Source organism: Somniosus microcephalus, chromosome 1 (genome assembly GCF_052327205.1).
Source record: "Somniosus microcephalus isolate GS21.2 chromosome 1, FLI_Smic_1.0, whole genome shotgun sequence".
Lineage (NCBI taxonomy): Eukaryota > Metazoa > Chordata > Chondrichthyes > Squaliformes > Somniosidae > Somniosus > Somniosus microcephalus.
Genome location: NC_140987.1, coordinates 31,278,071 through 31,296,245, shown reverse-complemented (window position 1 = coordinate 31,296,245; position 18,175 = coordinate 31,278,071). Strand labels below are relative to the sequence as shown.

At 47.7% G+C, this 18,175-nt stretch overlaps 1 protein-coding gene across 1 annotated transcript in view; it reads right to left on the bottom strand.

The window, feature by feature from the left end:
- LOC147124013 (polypeptide N-acetylgalactosaminyltransferase-like 6) overlaps positions 1-18,175 on the bottom strand; it is a 184,186-nt gene that overhangs the window by 119,136 nt on the left and 46,875 nt on the right. The gene's annotated exons all lie outside the window — the stretch shown is intronic.

The window sequence follows — 18,175 nt, the reverse complement described above, 5'->3', positions numbered from 1 at the left end:
ATGGCAGAGCGGGCTCGAAGGGACGAATGGCCTACTCCTGCTCCTAATTCTTATAAGAACATAAGAACATAAGAAATAGGAGCAGGTGTAGGCCAATCAGCCCCTTGAGCCTGCTCCGCCATTCAATAAGATCATGGCTGATCTGATCCTAACCGCCAATCTACTATCACAGAACCATCTCCTGAATCTAACAGAATTAGACACACGAAATAGGAGCGGGATCAGGCTACACGGCCCCTGGGCCCGCTCCGCTACCCACAGGGCCATGACCGATCCAAACCTAGACTCATGTCCAAATTCCTGCCCGCTCCCCGTAACCCTTAATTCCCTTTACTTCCAGGAAACTGTCTATTTCTGTTTTAAATTTATGTAATGATGTAGCTTCTACAGCTTTTTGGGGCAGCATATTCCATGGGCCTACCACCCTCTGAGTGAAGTAGTTCCTCCTCATCTCAGTTTTGAAAGAGCAGCCCCTTATTCTAAGACTATGCCCCCTAGTTCTAGTTTCACCCATCATCTGGAACATCCTCCCCGCATCCACCCGATCCAACCCCTTCACAATCTTATATGTTTCAATAAGATCGCCTCTCATTCTTCTGAACTCCAATGAGTAGAGTCCCAATCTACTCAACCTCTCCTCATATGTCCATCCCCTCATCCCCGGGATTAACCGAGTGAACCTTCTTTGTACTGACTCGAGAGCAAGTATGTCTTTTCTTAAGTATGGACACCAAAACTGTATGCAGTATTCCAGGTGCGGTCTCACCAATACCTTGTACAACTGAAGCAATACCTCCCTATTTTTATATTCTATCCCCCTAGCAATGAAAGCCAACATTCCATTGGCCTACTTAATCACTTGCTGCAGCTACATACTAACCTTTTTGAGTTTTGTGCACCAGGACCCCCAGATCCCTTTGTACTTCAGTACTTTCCAGTTTCTTATCATTAAGATAATAACTTGCTCTACGATTTTTCCTGCCAAAGTGCATAACCTCACACTTTCCAGTATTGTATTCCATCTGCCAAATCTCTGCCCACTTACTTAGCCTGTCTATGTCCCCTTGCAGGTTTTTTATGTCCTCCCCACTCACTACTTTCCCTCCCATCTTAGTATCATCTGCAAACTTTGATATGTTACACTCGGTCCCCTCCTCCAAATCGTTAATATAGATTGTAAAGAGACCCAGCACTGACCCCTGCGGAACACCACTAGTTACTGATTGCCAGTCTCAGAATGAACCAATTATCCCAACTCTCTGCCTTCTGTTAGATAGCCAATCCTCTATCCATGCCAGAATATTACCCCCAATCCCGTGATTTTTTATCTTAAGCAATAATCTTTTGTGTGGCACCTTGTCAAATGCCTTTTGGAAGTCTAAATACACTACGTCCACTGGTTCCCCTTTATCCACCCTATATGTTACTTCCTCAAAGAACTCCAGCAAATTTGTCAAACATGACTTCCCCTTCATAAAACCATGCTGACTTTGTCCTATTAAATTATGATTATCCAAATGTCCTGTTACTGTCTCCTTAATAATGGACTCCAAAATTTTACCGACCACAGATGTTAGGCTAACCGGTCTATAGTTTCCAGCCTTCTGTCTACTGCCCTTTTTAAATAAGGGTGTTACATTAGCAATTTTCCAGTCTGCCGGGACCTTTGCCGAGTCCAGGGAGTTTTGGAAAATTATTACTAATGCATCCACAATCCCTACTGCCACTTCCCTCAAGACCCTAGGATGTAAGCCATCAGGTCCAGGTGATTTATCCGCCTTGAGTCGCATTATTTTACCGAGTACCGCTTCCTTAGTGATTTTGATCGTGTTTAGCTCCTCCCCCCTATAGCCCCCTGTTTGTCCAGTGTTGGGATATTCTTAGTGTCTTCTACTGTAAAGACTGATACAAAATATTCATTCAGTGTTTTTGCCATCTCCATATTTCCCACCATTAATTTCCCGGTCTCATCCTCTAAGGGACCAACATTTACTTTAGCCACCCTTTTTCTTTTTATATAATTATAAAAACTCTTACTATCTGTTTTTATATTCTTTGCTAATTTACTTTCATAATCTATCTTCCCTTTCTTAATCAATCTTTTTGTTATTTTTTGCTGTCTTTTAAAGTTTTCCCAATCCTCTATCCTCCCACTAGATTTGGCTACCTTATATGCCCTTGTTTTTAGTCGAATACTATCCTTAATTTCTTTACTTAGCCACGGATGGCTGTCTTTTCTTTTACACCCTTTTCTTCTCAGTGGAATATATATTTTTTGGAAGTTGTAAAATAACTCCTTAAATGTACACCACTGATCATGTATCGTCTTACCCTTTAATCTATTTTCCCAATCCACTCTACTCAATTCCGCTCTCATACCTTCATAGTCTCCTTTATTCAAGCTTAGCATGCTTGTTTGAGATCCAACCTTCTCACCCTCTAATTGAATATGGAATTCAACCATGTTATGGTCACTCATTCCAAGGGGATCCTTTACTAGGACATTTTTAATTAATCCTGTCTCGTTACACAGGACCAGATCTAAGGTTGCTTGCCCCCTGGTCGGTTCAGTTACATACTGCTCAAGAAACCCATCCCTAATACACTCAATGAACTCATCCTCAAGGCAGCCCTGCCCAATTTGATTTGTCCAATTAATATGATAGTTAAAATCCCCCATAATTATAGATGTTCCCTTATTACAAGCCTCAACTATTTCCTGATTGATACTCCGTCCAACAGAGTTGCAACTGTTCGGAGGCCTATAGACTGCGCCCACTAGTGTTTTTTTCCCCTTATTATTCCTTATCTCCACCCAAACTGTTTCATTATCCTGATCTTTTGACCCAATATCATTTCTCTGTATTACAGTGATTCCTTCCTTCATTAACATAGCCACCCCGCCTCCCCTTCCTTCCTGCCTGTCCTTCCTGATTATTAAATAACCTGGTATGTTTAATTCCCAGGCATTGTCACCCTGCAGCCATGTTTCTGTAATGGCCATAAGATCATACCCATATGTAGTTATTTGTGCCATTAACTCATCTATTTTGTTACGAATGCTACGTGCATTCAGATAGAGAACTTTCAAATATGTTTTGTGACACTTAGTTCCTGCTTTTGCCCTTTTTATTACTTTACCTTTTACTCCATACCTTCTGCCCCTTCCTGACACGCTCTGGTTTTTAATTTCCCCACTGCTACCTAAGTCTATGACCTTCTCTGTTGTCATTTTTATTATTTGCTCTCTAGGAACCTCCCCCCCACTGGTTAGTTTAAAGCCCTCTCTACAGCCCTAGTTATATGATCCGCCAGGACTCTAGTCCCAGCACTGGCCAAGTGAAGCCCGTCCCAATGGAACAGCTCCCTCCTGCCCCAGTACTGGTGCCAGTGTCCCAGGAAGCAAAACCCATTTGTCCCACACCAGTCTTTGAGCCACGCATTTAACTCTCTAATTTTATTTGTCCTAGCCAAATTCGCTCGTGGCTCAGGTAATAATCCAGAGATTATTACCCTTGAGGTTCTGTTTTTTAATTTGACCCCTAGCTGCTCATACTCCTTTAACAGAACTGGCTTCCTAGTCCTATCTACGTTGTTTGTACCAACATGGACCACGACAACTGGATCCACCCCATCCCACTGCAAGTTTCTTTCCAGCCCAGAGGAGATGTCCTTAACCCTGGCACCGGGTAGGCAACACAGCCTTTGGGACTCTCGCTCTCGGCTGCAGAGAACTCTATCTATCCCCCTAATAATACTATCCCCTACCACTACAACATTTCTATTTACTCCCCCCTCTTGAATGGCCCCCCGTTCCACGGTGCTGTGGCCAGGTTGCTCATCCTCCCTGCAGTCCCTGCTCCTGTCCCCACAGGGAGTAAGAACCTCAAACCTGTTGGACAAGAGCAAGGTCTGCGGCTCCTCCAACACTACCTCCTGGATCCCCGTACCTGCCTCACTCATAGTCACACCGTCCTGTCCCTGACCATGGGCTACATCTGAATTAATTAACTTCATAGGTGTGACCACCTCCTGAATCAGGTACTTCTCCCCCTCCCTGATGTGTCGCATTGTCTGAAGCTCAGTCTCCAGCTCATCAACACGGAGCTGGAGTTCCTGTAGCAGCAGACACTTGTCACAGACGTAATCACCGTGAGCCTCAATGGGGTCCACCGGCTCCCACACCTTGCAACAGTAACACATCACCTGCTCCATTCTATGTAATTAATTCAATTTTTTATTGTTAGTTATGGACACCCTCTGCCCGATTTTAGATGCTAGTATCCCCTTTAATTAATTGGATTTAAATTAAATCAATCCCTCTAATTACACCAGTTAAATGGTTTACCAACAGTCACTCTGCACCAGAAAGGCCTTATTAACTACAACCCACAGAGTTAAAGTTTGAAAAGAGCACCTAACACCCCACTTACCCTAACTCACACTTACCCTAACTCACAGCACTCTCTGCTGACTCACACTCAGTGCTTGCTTGCACTAGCACTGGTCTTTTTATACTGTTTGTTTGTTTACAGCCCAATGAGTCACCCCTGCTGATTGGTTAGAAAACTGGTTTCCACTGCATGCTGTGCCAATTTACTCCTACTGCAGTGTAACCTTGTTTTACTCTTAAACCAACAGAATCCCAAATATTTAACTTTTCCCCTTTACTTAAACTGGTTATATTTTTATGCTCTTATTAGTACAGCCACTATATCACGTGCTCATAGACCAGACTGATGGAACTATCCTTTAACCATCTAGGAGAGAATGAGAGGTTAAGTAGAATGATCTATGGGTTAGAGACATTTTTTATTTATTCACGGGATGTGGGCTTCACTGGCGAGGCCAGCGTTTATTGCCCATCCCTGACTGCCTTTGAGAAGGTGGTGGTGAGCTGCCTTCTTGATTCGCTGCAGTCCGCGTGGTAAAGGTGCTCCCACGGTGCTGTTAGGTAGCCAGTTCCAGGAATTTGAGCCCATATTGCAGGCTGACACTCAATGTAATACTGAGGGAGCGCTGCACTGTCAGAGGTGCCGTCTTTTGGACAAGATGCTAAACCGAGGCCCTGTCTGTCCTCTCGGGCAGAAGTAAAAGATCCCATGGCACTATTTCAAAGAAGAGCAGGTGAGTTCTCCCTGGTGTCCTGGCCAATATTTATCCCTCAACCAACATCACTGAAACAGACTGTCTGGTCTTTATCTCACTGCTGTTTGTGGGAGCTTGCTGTGTGCAAATTGGCTGCCGCGTTTCCTAATTACAACAGTGACTAGTATTCATTGCTCATGAGGCATGAGAAGTTTTGGGAATCTTTTGTTCGGATATGACCCGAAAACGATTGAGGACTACTAACTACCAGATGAGAAGCTCCTTAAATAATAAAATGCACACTCCTGATTAACCGCCATGCTGTGATCACTGTGTCTCATGGATGTATCTATATATATAAATCGGTACTTCTGTCTGTCATTCTGTCTGTCATTCTGTCTGTCATCGCGTGTGCGTCTTGCGGGTATGCGCTCGAAAGTTACAGGGCGTACCTACGCGCGCGTTACCTCCAAAGAAAGCTTACGCTTCCGAGACGGTTTTAAGCGTATTTACGTTTCGGCCGGGCTAAAATTGCGCCCGCGGTATCCCAAAAACCTTCAACATTCCGCTCATTAGCATCTCATTATCCGCTCATTAGCGACAGAGTGACCTCGAGCTCGACCAATCGTACGCCGGGTTGCTGGCGTGTGCCGTCGGGCCAATCGGTGCGTGTGTGGCCGGGCTTTATCGTTCTGAACCGAGGTGAGTCGCCGCCATCTTGATTCCAAACTTTTCCTTTCTTTTTCCCGCTTTCTGCGTCTTAAAAAAAAACGTTGCTTTTAAAACATATTGTTTTAAAAAAAAATGATTTAGAAAGTAATTAACTTATCTAATCTCATTAATTTTCCTACCTTTCCCCGTTTTTCCAGGTAGGCCTAGAAGCCTCGGCGTCTCCTCCGCACCCACGCCCGAGCTAAGCACCTCCCGGCCCCACTCGAAGGCTGGAGGGCCAAGCCTCAGCCCAGCGCCGCTAGGGTGCGCGCGCAGCAGGAGCTGAGACGCGCTCTCTCTCTCTGGCTCGGCCGGGGCTTGCTGAGCGTCAAGCGTTACCCTGGCAACCCCGGCCGGCCGTCTCGCACAGCCGCAATCGGCGGTCTTCACCTCGGGGGGGCGGGGCCGCGACCCTCGGGGGGGGGGGCCCGCGCACGCAGCAGGAGCAGCTGAGACGCAGCGTCTCTCTCTCTCTCTTGCTCGGCCCGGGGGCGGGGCTTGGTCAGCGTCACGGTTACCCTGGCAACCGGGCCCGCCGGCCAGCCAGAGAGAGACACCGCGTCTCAGCTCCTGCTGCGCGCGCAATTGGCGGTCTTCACCTCGGGGGGCGGGGGGCGGCGCGCGACCCTCGGGGGGGGGCTGCGACCCTGGGGGGGGGGCCGCGACCCTGGGGGGGGGGGCGCGACCCTGGGGGGGGGGCCGCGAGCCTCCGGGGGGGGGGCCGCGACCCTCGGGGGGGGCCCCCCCACCCTCCCTTCCCCCCCCGCCCTCCCTTCCCCCCGCCCCCTTTTCCCCCCCCCGCCCTCCCCCCCTCCCTTCCGCCCTCCCTTCCCCCCCCGCCCTCCGTTCCCCCCTCCCTTCCCCCTCCCCTCCCCCCCCGCCCTCCCTTCCCCTCTCCTCCTCCCCTCCCCTCCCCCCCTCCCCTCCTCCCCTCCCTCTCTTCCCCCCAGTCGCTCTCTCTCTTCCCCCCAGTCGCTCTCTCTCTTCCCCCCAGTCGCTCTCTCTCTTCCCCCCAGTCGCTCTCTCTCTTCCCCCCAGTCGCTCTCTCTCTCTTTTCCAACAACAACATGCCCTCGAAAAAGCCTCGGCACCGCTGGGCACTTCAGCTAGTATATTTATAAATGAGCAAATGACACTTGCTGGAATAATTAATACAGCAGAGGGTACAGCACAGTAGAGGGTATGGTAGCATAGTGGCTATCTTACTGGGCTAGTAATCGAGGGGCCAGGACTAATGATCCAGAGACTTGAGTTCAAATCCCACCATGGCAATTGGGGAATTTAAATTTAAATTGAAAAAATTTGGAATAAAACATTAGTATTTGAAATGGTGACCATCTGGTTCACTAATGTCCTTTAGGAAAGGAAATCTGCTGCCCTTACCCAGTCTGGCCTATATGTTGACTCCAGACCCACAGCAATGTGGTTAACTCTTAACTGCGCCTCTGAAATGGCCTCACAAGCCACTCAGTTGTATTCAAGGTGGCGGCTCACCACCTTCTCAAGGGCAATTAGGGATGGGCAATAAATGCCAGCGACACATCCCGTGAATGAATCAAATCAAATCTGAGAAGTTAAAGAATGGATTATGGTCTGTGTCACTCCAACAAGTGATTCGTTTTTGCGATAATGTACATGCAGAGAGCCAGTGTGATTCACGTTAGCAGCCACATCAATAATCCATAGCTCACCATTTGCTGTTTCACGAACACGTACAGAACTCTTTGTTTCTAAACCTGCGGCTCTCTTCCCTCATAATGATTAGAATACATAGGTGAGCATATATTTAATAATGGAAAACAACACATGAAACATGCCAGAGGTAAGAACACACTGGAAAATTTCAATGCTTGTTGTGAGATTAGACAATGCTAGAGCCAATCATTTTCTTCATAGAAGTTGAGACAAGTCATTATAGTGTCAAGATTGATGATTTGTGTGGTTTAGCAATGAGCTTTTGGAATATTAATTTTCAGATACAGTCCCCCATTGCAGTGCAATTGTTTTCCCCTTCATGCATATACACAATTCCCTTTAAAAAGTTACAATTGAATCTGCTTCCACCTCCCTTTCAGGCAGCGCATTCCTGATCATAACAACTCACGGCATTAAAAAAAAATTCTCCTCATCTCCCCTCTGGTTCTTTTGTCAATTATCTTAAATTTGTGTTCCCTGTTTACCGACCTTCCCGCCAATGGAAACAATTTTTCCCTAACTGTCACAGGAATACAGGAACAGGAGGAGGCCATTTAGCCCCTCGAGCCTGTTCCGCCATTCAATAAGATCATGGCTGATCTGCAACCTAACTCCATACACTTTGCCTTTGCCCCATATCCCTTGATAGCTTTGGTTAACAAAAATCTATCAATCTCAGATTTAAAATTAACAATTGATCTGTCAAAAACCCTCATAGAATTACTGATTTTGTAATGCAGAAGGATTCTATTCTGCCATGCCTGAGCCACTGCTATCTCCACATTGGAACTATCTACTGTAAGTCCCTTTGCCTATGCCCTTCAATATTTTGTTTCCTCAAGTGTTCATGTGATTTCCTCTTTAATGCTGTGACTGATTTGGCTTCAATAGCCACTTATATGATGCATTCCATATTCTAATAAGTCTTTGCATGAAAAAAATCCCTCTAACCACCCCCTTTATGCTTTTAGTAATAATCCTGAGCTTATACTCCAACCAGGGACAAGTAATCCTTCTTCTTCTTCCTTCTCAGGCAGTCCCTCGGAACCGAGGATGACTTGCTTCCACATTAAAAATGAGTTCTCAGGTGGCTGATTAGTCCAATGCGGGACCTACAGTCTCTGTCACAGGTGGGGCAGACGGTGGTTGAAGGGGTGGGTGGGTGGGTGGGGTGCTTGGGTTGACGTGTGCTCCTTGCACTGCCTGTGCTTGGCTTCCGCTTGCTCCCGGCGAAGAGACTCAAGGTGTTCGGCGCCTTCCCGGATGCTTCTCCTCCTCTTTGTGCGGTCTTGGGCCAGGGATTCCCAGGTGTCGGTGGGGATGTTGCACTTTTTCAAGGAGGCTATGAGGGTGTCATTGAAGCGTTTCTTCTGCCCACCTGGGGCTCTCTTGCCATGTCGGAGCTCCGAGTAGAGCGCTTGTTTTGGGAGTCTCGTATTGGGCATGCGGACAATGTGACCCGTCCATCGGAGCTGATCGAGCGTGGTCAAAGCTTTGATGCTGGGGATGTTGGCCTGAGCGAGAACACTGACGTTGGTGCACCTATCCTGCCAGTGGATTTGCAGGATCTTGCGGAGGTGGTACCTCTCCAGTGTTTTGAGGTGCCTGCTGTACATGGTCCATGTCTCTGAGGCATAAAGCAGGGCGGGTATCACTGCTGCTCTGTAGATCCTTCACTCATTTACCATCTCACATTCCTCCATAATTTTGAACACTTCTTTCAGATTGCCCTCTTTAAACTTATTTGCTCTGGTGAATTTAGCTTATAAGACTCGATTTATAGTCAGCCCCCCCTTAAGGATGCCAAACCTTTAAAAATGCTTAACTGGGGGGAAGGCCAATTTCGATGGGGTGAGAACGGATCTGGCCCGGGTAAACTGGAATCAAACATTGGCAGGCAAACTGCAGCAGAACAATGGGCTGCCTTTAAAGATGAAATAGTTCAGGTAGAGTTGAGGTACATTCCCTTAAGGGAGAAAGGTAGGGCAACTAAAATCCGAGCTCCCTGGATGACGAAACAGATAGAGACTATGATGAAGCAGAAAAAGAGCGCATATGACAGATGTCAGGTTGCGAATACATCTGAGAATCAGGCTAAATATAGAAAGGTCAGAGAAGGGACAAACAAAATAAGAGGGGCAAAGAGAGGATATGGGAATAGAATGACAGCCAACATAAAAGGTAATCCAAAAGTCGTCTTTAGGCATATAAACAGTAAAAGGGTAGTAGGAGGAGGGGTGAGGTCGATTAGGGACCAAAAAGGAGACATACACCTGGAGGCATTGGGTATGGCTGAGGTACTAAATGAGTACTTTGTATCTGCCTTCACCAAGGAAAAGGATGCTGCCATAAACATCGTCAACACCTTCACCGAAGCATACGAGAGCATGGACCTTACACTAAACATCCGTAAGGCAAAGGTCCTCTACCAACCTGCCCCCGCCACACAGTGCTGCCCCCCCGATTATCAAAATCCACGACAAGGCCTTGGACAACGTGGACCACTTTCCATACCTCGGGAGCCTACTGTCAACAAGGGCAGACGTCGACGACAAAGTCCAACACCGCCTTCAGTGTGCCAGTGCAGCCTTCGGTCGCCTGAGGAAGAGAGTGTTTGAAGACCAGGACCACAAACCCGGCACTAAGCTCATGGTCTACAGGGCAGCAGTGATACCTGCCCTGCTGTATGCCTCAGAGACATGGACCATGTACAGCAGGCACCTCAAAGCACTGGAGAGGTACCACCTACGCTGCCTCCGCAAGATCCTGCAAATCCATTGGCAGGATAGGCGCACCAACATCAGTGTTCTTGCTCAGGCCAACATCCCCAGCAACGAAGCTCTGACCACGCTCAATCAGCTCCGATGGATGGGTCACATTGTCCGCATGCCCGATACAAGACTCCCAAAACAAATGCTCTACTCGGAGCTCCGACATGGCAAGAGAGCCCCAGGTGGGCAGAGGAAACGCTTTAAGGACACCCTCAAAGCCTCCTTGAAAAAGTGTAACATCCCCACCGACACCTGGAAATCCCTGGCCCAAGACCGCACAAAGTGGAGGAGAAGCATCCGGGAAGGCACCGAACACCTCGAGTCTCTTCGCCGGGAGCACGCGGAAGCCAAGCGCAAGGAGCACACGTCAACCAAAGCAACCCACCCACCCGCCCCTTCAACCACCGTCTGCCCCATCTGTGACAGAGACTGTAAGTCCCGCATTGGACTAATCAGCCACCTGCGAGCTCATTTGTAATGTGGAAGCAAGTCATCCTCAGTTCCGAGGGATTGCCTAAGAAGAAAGGAGGAGGTAGTAGAGACAACTGATAGGATAAAAATTGATAAAGAAGAGGTATTAGAAAGGCTGGCTGTACTTAAAGTAGATAAATCACCAGGAGCAGATGTGATGCATCCTAGAATGCTGAAGGAATTGAGGGCAGAAATTGCGGAGGTACTGGTCATAATATTCCAATCCTCCATAGATGCAGGGGTGGAGCCAGAGGCCTGGAGAATTGCAAATGTTACACCATTGTTCGAAAAAGGGTGTAAAGATAAACCCAGCAACTACAGGCCAGTCAGTTTAACCTCGGTAATGGGGAAGCTTTTAGAAATGATAATCAGGGACAAAATCAACAGTCACTTGGATAGGGGTGGATAAATTAAGGAATGCCAGCACAGATTTGTTAAAGACAAATCGTGTTTAACCAACTTGATCGAGTTTTTTGATGAGGTAACAGAAAGGGTTGATGAGGGTAATTCGGTGGATGTAGTGTACATGGATTTCCAAAAGGCTTTTGACAAAGTGCCACATAATAGGCTTGCCAGCAAAATTGAAGCCCATGGAATAAAAGGGACAGTGGCAGCCTGGATATGAAATTGGCTAAGTGACAGGAAACAGAGTAGTGGTGAATGGTTGTTTTTCGGACTGGAGGAAGGTACACAGTGGTGTTCCCCAGGGGTCGGTTCTAGGACCACTGCTTTTCTTGATATATATTAATGACTTGGAGAAAGGTGTACAGGGCATAATTTCAAAATTTGTAGATGACCAAAAACTTGGAAGTATAGTGAACAGTGAGGATTGAGTGATAGACTTCAGGAAGACATAGACAGGCTGTTGAAATGGGCAGACATGTGGCAGATTAAATTTAATGCAGAAAAGTGTGAAGTGATGCATTTTGGTAGAAAGAATGAGGAGAGGACATATAAACTAAATGGTACAATCCTAAAGGGGGTGTATGAACAGAGAGACCTGGGGGTATGTGTGAATAAATCGTTGAAGGTGGCAGGGCAGGTTGAGAAAGCAGTTAAAAAGGCTTATGGGATCCTGGGCTTCACAAATAGAGGTATAGAGTACAAAAATGTGGAAGTTATGATGAACCTGTATAAAACACTGGTTTGGCCCCAATTGGAGTACTGTGTCCAATTCTGGGCACCACACTTTAGGAAGGATGTGAAGGCCTTCGAGAGGGTGCAGAAAAGATTTACGAGAATGATTCCAGGAATGAGGGACTTCAGTTACATTGATAGACTGGAGAAACTGGGGTTGTTCTCCTTGGAGCAGAGAAGATTGAGAGGAGATTTGATAGAGGTGTTCAAAATCATGAGGGGTCTGGACAGGTTAGATAGAGGGAAACTGTCCCCATTGGCAGAAGGGTTGAGAACCAGAGGACACAGATTAAGGTGATTGGCAGAAGAACCAAAGGCGACGTAAGAAAAAAACATTTTTATGCAGCGAGTGATTAGGATCTAGAATGCACAGCCTGAAAGGATGGTGGAGGCAGATTCAATTTTTTCTTTCAAAGGGGAGCTGGATAAGTATCTGAAGGAAAAACATTTGCAGGGCTACGGGGAAAGGGCAGGGGAGTGGGACTAGCTGAGAGTCGGCACGGGCTCGTCGGGCCGAATGGCCTTCTTCCGCGCTGTAACCATTCTGTGATTCTATGTGCACTCTGTAGCCTTCTGAGTTATACTGACAATTTTGCACCGATGCACAGTGGTAGTAAATGCGGCCTTAGTCTCTCATACAGTTGTATCCTCTCGTTCCTGGTGTCATCCTTGGGTATCTATTCCGTTTTTTTTCCATTTGGACTGAAATAGACTGAAATTTCAGTTCGTATAGCTACACCATCGTCACGCCTTCTAATCTGGACTTGCTGATACGCTTTACCGAGGAGATGGATAAACGTCTGCAATGAACTTGCAACAAATTGTGTTTATCTGTGGAAGTCTCATGTAATTCTAATGTTATCTTAAATAAGTTGGCAGGTTTCATTAACTCTCCAAGGGGGAAAGCTTGCTACAAAATAATATGGATTTGGAATTGCTATTCACCTTGTTCGCTGTGAAGCACTGTTCTGATTCAGTTTATTGTCTTTGCTGCATTGCCCGATACCTCCATCGCATTTTCTTTTCTTTTCATTTATAGTCAGAGTGTCAGTCTTCGCTCAGTGGTAGCACTCTTGCCTCTGAGTCAGAAGGTTATGGGTTCAAGCCCTACACTAGGGACTCGGGTTGCCAACTCTGGCTGGTTTCATCACATGACCTCCTCCCTCCAACTGCCTTGCCCCCGCGCCCACCCCATTGGTCACCCCAAATTTTAAAAAATTCATTTGCAGGATATGAGCATCGTTGGCAAGGGCAGTATTTATTACCCATCCCGAGTTGCCCTTGAGAAGGTGTTGGTGAGCCGCCTTCTTGAACTGCTGCAGCCCGTGTGGTGAAGGTGCTCCCACAGTGCTGTTAGGGAGGGAGTTCCAGGATTTTGACCCAGCGACGATGAAGGATCGGCCGATATACTTCCAAGTCAGGATGGCATGTGACTTGGAGGGGAACTTGGAGCTGGTGGTGTTCCCATGCGCCTGCTGCCCTTGTCCTTCTAGGTGGAAGAGGTCGTGGGTTTGGGAGGTGTTGTCGCAGAAGCCTTGGTGAGTTGCTGCAGTGCATCTTGTAGATGGTATACACTGCAGCCACGGTACGCCGGTGGTGGAGGGAGTGAATGTTTAAAGTGGTGGATGGGGTGCCAATCAAGCGGGCTGCTTTGTCCTGGATGGTGTCGAGCTTCTTGAGTGTTGTTGGAGCTGCACTCATCCAGGCAAGTGGAGATTATTCCATCACACTCCTGACTTGTGCATTGTCGATGGTGGAAAGGCTTTGGGGAGTCAGGAGGTGAGACACTCGCTGCAGAATACCCAGCCTCTGACCTGCTCTTGTAGCCACAGTATTTTCATGGAGCAACAAGTTTTTTTTTTAAGGCCTCTATAATTTTGCTCCCCGAGTCCCTACTAGGGACTTGAGCTCAAAATCTAGGCTGACACTTTAAGGGAATAACTGGTTTTAGACTGCAGTACCGGCAGTGACCACCCCTGTATAAAAGGCCCTAGCAGGCTTCTGTATTTCAGTCTGATGTTGCCCTCCTGTTCAGTAAAGTACCTGTTAAACTGTTCTCCCTAAGTCCATGTATTATTGAGGCGCGGACTTTACAGTGGCGACGAGTAAGTTCGAACTCACCTGCAGTGTGGCATCATCTCACGGGGATCTCGCCCTGAGAGGAGGTTTCTTGGAGGTCGTAGTCTGAGCAACGGGCGTCGACCGCGGGCAACCGCCCAAAGAATTCATCGGTGTTTGGAGAATTGCGGGAGAGACTGTGGAGAGCTGTGCTTGGCTCCCCAGTTAAGGTGTTCCAGCAAATGGTGCTGGTAGCAGGTAGTGCGCTGACCCTTCCGGACTGCGGCGGGCTCAAGCTCGATCGAGCGGCTCTACAAAACGGGCCGCGCAGCGTCACCGGGAAAAGAAAACAAGAGGGTGGAGCGCACAGGGCGCGGTCAGTGCTCAAGAACCGGGCAGCGGAGAGAAAATAAACGAGGGGAAGGAAAGCGAGATGCGCCAAAGCCGCGGGTCGCTGCCATTACCCTGTAGAACGCTAGGAGCAGCGTGGCAGCAAGGGGAAGAAGCAAAAGCGCGGGAGGCGCCATTTTATCCCATTGGGGAAGAAGCAAAAGCACGGGAGGCGCCATTTTATTCCATTGGGGAAGAAGCAAAAGCGCGGGAGGCGCCATTTTAAATCACCCAAGATGCCGAAAAGTGGCAGTATCACTGCTTTCGACAACAAGGTAGAAGACTGGACCACATATGTGGAAAGAATTGAAGTGTACTGCAAGGCAAATGAGGTGGCCGATGGAAAGAGGGCGTCGGTATTATTGAATCTGATGGGCGCGAGTACGTACGGCCTATTGCGGAATTTTATTACCCCAGCTAAACCAATGGAGAAAAGTTTTGAGGAGATTGTTAATATCTTACAGGAACACCTAAGCCCTACACCACTGCTGATAGCAGAAAGATTCAAGTTCCATAAAAGAAACCAGCACAAAGATGAGAGCAATGCTGACTATCTTACGGAACTACGCAAGTTATCGAAGCACTGCCAGTTCGGAGCAGGACTGGCAGACACCTTACGGGATAAGTTTGTCTGCGGGCTCCAGAGTGAAGGAACCCAGAAACGACTACTTTCAAAAAAGGACCTGACGCTAGAACAGGCTTTCAGCGTGGCAGTATCCTATGAAGCAGCAGCACGGGGAGCTGCGGAAATACAACAGGAACCACAAGAATACAGCGCTAACGAAATGGCGTGTGGAGCAGAAAAGTGCTATCGCTGCAGCAGAACAACCCATGAGCAGAAGGACTGCTGGTTTAAGGACAAAATATGCAGGCAATGCAGAAAAATGGGACATATAGCAAGAGTCTGCAGGTCGGGAAAGAAAACCAGCATGACAAGAACTACTAAGGAACAGTACAGGAAAGTAAAGAAACTGACAGTTTCTTTACAAGATCCGAAGAGTGATAAGGACTCCGGGAGCAGGAGACTAAGTTGTCTGAAGTTACACAACGTGATCACAAAGGAGGATCACCGAACCATTTGGGTCACCTTCACGATAGCAGGGTCCCCAGTAAAGATAGAATTGGACACAGGATCAGCCCTAACTGTCATGAATCGACGAGACTATGAGCGGCTATTCTCACATACCCTTAAAGGACACGTCCATTGTATTGAAGACATACACGGGGCAAAAGGTTTACCCCAGAGGAAAAATAAGGGTGCCAGTTAAATATAACGGCAAGGAAACGCAGAAACTATATATGTATATGCTACGAGATGGAGGACCACCATTATTGGGATGTGAATGGATCAGAAAAATACAATTGGATTGGCATTCCATTCAGGCGCTAACTGTGACTGACGAAAAGGATGATGACGTCGCACCTGGACGTCTGTCACAAATTCTATCTGACGCAGAAGAGGTGTTCCAACAAGGACTTGGGACTCTAAAAGGAGTAAAGGCAACCATAAAGATAGAAGATAACGCAAACCCAAAATTTTTTAAGGCCAGACCGGTGCCATACGCGATCCGCCCAGCCGTTGAAGCTGAACTGGAGAGTCTGGAACGTTCAGGTGTGCTGTCCAAGGTGGACTGGAGCGAGTGGGCCACACCCATCGTTCCTGTAATGAAGAAAGCATTGAGCAGCACGCCTGGGGAGCCGAAGAAGGTTCGCATCTGTGGGGACTTCAAGGTGACTGTGAACCCAATCCTGCACACAGTACAATATCCACTTCCGCGGACAGAAGATATTTTCGCCTCACTATCTGGAGGGAAACGTTTTACAAAGATTGATCTGGCCCAAGCGTATCTACAAATGGAGGTGGAAGAAGCATCTAGAAAATACCTCACGATAAACACTCACAAAGGCCTTTACCAGTACAATCGACTGGTATTCGGGGTAGCATCAGCCCTGGCTATTTGGCAGAGGGCGATGGAACAAGCCCTGCAAGGGATTCCGGGGACCCAGTGTTATTTGGACGACATCCTGGTTACGGGCGAAAATGACAGTGAACACCTTGCCAACCTGGAGCAGGTGCTCACGAAATTACAGGAATATGGGCTACGAGCCAACCGCCCCAAATGCGAGTTCTTCAGGAGACAAATCTCGTATTGTGGCCACATGATTGATGAGGAAGGGTTGCATAAGTCGCCGGACAAGATTGAGGCTGTAGTCAAGGCTCCAGCACCAGAAAATGTGTCGCAACTGAGGTCATTCCTCAGGTTGGTGAACTACTACCATAAGTTCTTGCCGAATTTATCTACAATTCTGCACCCACTGAACGCCCTGCTGCAAACTGGAGTAACATGGAAATGGAGTGATGAGTGTAAGCGTGCCTTTCAGGAATGTAAATGCCTAATCACTTCAAAAGAAGTATTGGCCCACTACAGCCCAACACTACCGATTCGGTTGGCATGTGATGCGTCACCTTACGGCATTGGAGCGGTGCTGTCACACAAATTCCGTGACGGTTCAGAGAGGCCAATAGCCTTTGCATCGCGCTCGCTAACCTCAGCCGAGCGTAACTACGCCCAGATTGACAGGGTGGCCCTCAGCCTGGTGTGGGGGGTGAAGAAATTCAATCACTATCTGCACGGGCAGAAATTCACCCTATTGACTGATCATCAGCCCCTGGTCTCCATTTTTAACGCAAAGAAGGACGTTCCGGTGATGACGGCGCAACGGCTGCAAAGATGGTCACTTTTTCTAGGGGCACATCAGTACGACATAGAGTACAAGGGTACGAAACAGCATGGAAACGCTGATGGGCTGTCACGCCTCTCGTTGCCTATGGTGGAAGAAGCACCTGCAGTGGACCCTGTGGAGGTATTCCATGCGACCATAGTCGAATGTTTGCCTGTTACAAACTCAAGTATAGAGAAGGAAACCCGAAATGACCCGACACTCTCTCGGGTCTATGATTTGATGGTGAAGTGATGGCCAGCATATGGCGACTCACTGTTGCCAGCATTCTCGACAAGGACAGAACAACTGTCAGTGTGCCGGGGGACCTTGATGTGTGGATCCCGAGTGGTAATCCCACCCAAGTTGAGAGATAGAGTGCTCAATGAGCTTCATGAGGTTCATCTGGGAGGGGTAAAAATGAAGAGCCTAGCCAGGGCGTTTGTGTGGTGGCCGGGAATCGATAAAGAAATCAAGGATATGACCAAGAGATGCACAGGATGCCAGAAGGTCCAAAACGCTCCACCACAGGCCCCGCTATATCCATGGGAGTGGCCCTCATCTCCATGGCAATGGGTACACATTGATTTTGCTGGTCCATTTATGGACTCAATGTTTCTAATCGCTGTGGACGCCCATTCGAAATGGCCAGAGGTCATTAAAATGTCCTCCACCACCACGGAGAAAACTATTGCAGCCCTAAGGACCATCTTCACCAGGAATGGGTTGCCAGAACAGATTTGCTCCGACAATGGGCCACAGTTTGTGTCTGAGGATTTCCGGAGGTTCCTGAAGAATAATGGGGTGAAACATTACACATCTGCCCCATATCATCCAGCCACAAATGGATTGGCTGAGAGGTTTGTTCAGACCTTTAAAAAGGTCATAAAGGCAATGTATAATGACGACATACCACTACAACACAAGGTGGATAATTTCTTGTTTGCTTACCGGAATGCGACACATGCAGTAACCAACCAAACTCCAGCCGTACTGTTTTTCAACCGAAGGCTAAGATGTCGCTTGGATTTGCTCAAACCAAACATAAGACGAGATGTTGAGGATAAGCAGTTCCAGCACATCAATGAGAAGCCAACCAGGAGCTTCAAGATAGGGCAACCAGTCTTGGCCCG